The 3,488-nt window shown below is 40.8% G+C and overlaps 1 protein-coding gene across 3 annotated transcripts in view; it reads left to right on the forward strand.

Annotated features, from left to right (window-relative positions):
• Positions 1-3,488, forward strand: part of MAPKAP1 (MAPK associated protein 1) — an 80,518-nt gene that overhangs the window by 997 nt on the left and 76,033 nt on the right. The gene's annotated exons all lie outside the window — the stretch shown is intronic.

The raw sequence follows: 3,488 nt of genomic DNA on the forward strand, positions 1-3,488 counted from the left end.
GTCACTCAGCTGAGGAGCTCCATCAAACTCTGATGCCTTGCTGTTCACTGTCTGTCAGCTCAGTTTCTTATCCAAGACAGCACAAGGGCAGTCCCTACCTTGCTTCCTTATTGCCTGAGAAGTGTTGTATCCAAATCCATTATTCTGAAAGCAAAACAAAGCTCCTTGAATATGTTTTGTGTGCTCTTGAAGGAGACAGACCCAAAAATTAAAAGCCAGAGGAATGGGGGATTCATCTTTTGCTGAAGAAATGTGAATCTGTCCAGTTCCATTTGATATAGGGTCCCAAAGGAACTGAAGATCTCAGGCATTTTTAAATAGGTYTGATCATCATGAGTGCTTCTGAAGTCAGAAGCAGCTTGTGTGCTGTTACACTATAAAAAATAAGACTATGATCATCTTTTTAATGCTATRAAAATATTTTCAGGCGCTCAAAAGTGGAATGGCAACAACCTAAAGAGACTTAGAAAGGCAGAGAAAGGCTTTCTCCTTAGAAAGGAGACGTTTGTGTGTGTAAAACCCAAACAGWAGCATCTCTCTCAACAGTAAACAAGCAAAAAAGCAAAGTGGTGAAGCTTGTTCAGCTTTTTTGCAATTGAAGCTTGTATAGGTGTTTATAAAATTTATCGAGTTTTTTAGACTGTTGAATATCACACTGAGAATGGCAAAAATAGCAGCTGTAGTCTAATATTTGAGCAGTCCCAGCCTGTGCTTTCGTTCTCCTCTCTACAGTTCACCCTCTCCTGGATAGGAACTGCTGTTCCTCTGGAAAAGAGTGTTCAGTAGGAATAAAAGCAAAATGAAATGTGTAAAATTGTAATGTGTTATTTACAAGGCACTCCGGTTTGGTTTTGTTATTTCAAAGCCAGCAGTAGTTAAGCCTCAGAAATGAACTCAAATACTCAGATATTTTTGTGGATTTGTGCTGTGAAATTGGGGCATGGGGGTTGTGGGGTTGTGGGGCATCCCAGTGTGACTCCAGCTGTGCTGTGTGTCAGGGAATGCCCAAAAAACGAGCTCAGAGACACTGAAAATCAAGCAAAGTGTTTGCACATATTTAGATGAGGCAAAGCCTCAGAAATGAACTCAAATACTCCGATATTTTTGTGGACATGTGCTGTGAAATTGGGGGTTCCGGGGTTGTGGGGCATCCCAGTGTAGCTGTGCTGTGTGTCAGGGAATGCCCACAAAAAACCAAGCTCAATCAGAGATGTTGAAAATCAAGCAAAGAGTTTGCACATATTTAGATGAGGCAAAGCCTCAGAAATGAACTCAAATACTCCGATATTTTTGTGGATATGTGCTGTGAAATTGAGGGTCATGGGGGTTGTGGGGCATCCCAGAGTGACTCCAGCTGTGGTGTGTGTCAGGGAATGCCCAAAAAATGAGCTCAATCAGGGACACTGAAAATCAAGCAAAGTCTTTGCACATATTTAGATGAGGCAAAGCCTCAGAAATGAACTCAAATACTCCAATATTTTTGTGGTTATGTGCTGTGAAATTGGGGCATGGGGGTTGTGGGGCATCCCGGTGTGGCACTGCAGCTGTGCTGTGTGTGTCAGGGAATGCCCAAAAAACGAGCTCAGAGACACTGAAAATCAAGCAAAGTGTTTGCAGATATTGAGATGAGGCAAAGCCTCAGAAATGAACTCAAATACTCCGATATTTTTGTGGTTATGTGCTGTGAAATTGGGGCATGGGGGTTGTGGGGTTGTGGGGCATCCCAGTGTGACTCCGGCTGTGCTGTGTGTCAGGGAATGCCCAAAAAATGAGCTCAATCAGAGATGTTGAAAATCAAGCAAAGTCTTTGCAGATATTTAGATGAGGCAAAGCCTCAGAAATGAACTCAAATACTCAGATATTTTTGTGGATATGTGCTGTGAAATTGGGGGTCATGGGGGTTGTGTGGGGTCCCAGTGTGACACTGCAGCTGTGCTGTGTGTCAGGGAATGCCCACAGAAAACCAAGCTCAATCAGAGATGTTGAAAATCAAGCAAAGAGTTTGCACATATTTAGATGAGGCAAAGCCTCAGAAATGAACTCAAATACTACAATATTTTTGTGGATATGTGCTGTGAATTTGGGTCCTGGGGGTTCTGGGGTTGTGGGGCATCCCAGTGCAGCTGTGCTGTGTGTCAGGGAATGCCCACAAAAAACCAAGCTCAATCAGAGATGTTGAAAATCAAGCAAAGTCTTTGCAGATATTGAGATGAGGCAAAGCCCAGGCGTCTCGGAGCGGCCTCGATCGCAGCATTCAGCACAATATCTGAATGAAAAATGACAACACTTTGTCATCTGTTCAAATTGATATTGCACTCTCGGCAGTGACAGCTGAAAAGGCCCACAGGTGCCATATAAAGAGGTGACCATGTTGTCATATTTCATTTAGGCATCCCTCTGCAAAGCCATAATTACCTAATTAGGTTGTTAATTAGGAGATTAGCATTTCACTATATTGATAGAATGCTCTTTGCAGGCACGAGTCTAGATACAGATTTGTCTGGCCTAATTTATAATCTCTGCATTTTTTATACTTATTTATTTGCTTAAAATCTTGATGCAAGATTTCTCAGGTTAGGAGARAATCAACTTGTCTGCAATTAAACAAAGATTTGACAAGATCAGGAAAGAGAAGAGTGAGTATTTCCCATACATAACCCAATATTTTCTCCCCCCTCTAAAGCTCAGTAATTAAAATATTGGAATTGGTGTAATTTGCATCCTGATTAGTACAACAACAAAAATATAGCCAAATTCCAAGCAGTTCAGAAATACAGAGCTAATGCCAGATTGATTTACAGGTCTGGAAATGAACAAATAATTTGTTGGAAGTTGTGTGTAATGTAGTGTTTGCTCATCATAACTTCCCAATTCCAGTCTCTCTTGTGAGAGAGCCTCTTTATATGACTGTAAATGATTATTTCCTTTTTAATGATAGGACCAGAGTGTGAGTGACAGCTTCTGCAGATAAGTATTCTCTCTTAAATGCACTTGAGCTTTTGCTGAAACATAAACTTGAATGTTCATATATTGCAGTTCACTTCCCTTTATCCTGCCTGCCCAGGATCTGTCTGCATTTGAGGGGGTTGATTATTTGTGCTGCTGCAAATGCAGATAACCAGAACCATTTCTTTTGCAATTGCAGACAGAAGTTGACTGGGAAATTATTTCATAGAACCTGAATCATAAATTTTGAAGTATGTTCATGCCGTCCTGTTTCTGCTTATATGACGTTGGGGGGAAAATCAATTTTTAATTCTAATCTGCTTATCTTTTTCATTAGTTTTTTGAGATCACTTTAAAGAGCTACAGTCAAGGAGGTTTTTGAGGACAGGGACTATGGAAGCCCTTGAGTGATAACATGACCTGCAATGGTATATGATTTTTCCAGCTTGCTATGTTTTGCATTTGTTAGTAATTGTCTTGGATCCAAGTTGTACCTTCCACATGTTGTGTCTTTGGGATATTTTTGTTTACCTTGAATAGGG

Source organism: Malurus melanocephalus, unplaced genomic scaffold (genome assembly GCF_030028575.1).
Source record: "Malurus melanocephalus ecotype Western Australia unplaced genomic scaffold, MMel_1.1 scaffold_181, whole genome shotgun sequence".
Taxonomy (NCBI): Eukaryota; Metazoa; Chordata; class Aves; order Passeriformes; family Maluridae; genus Malurus; species Malurus melanocephalus.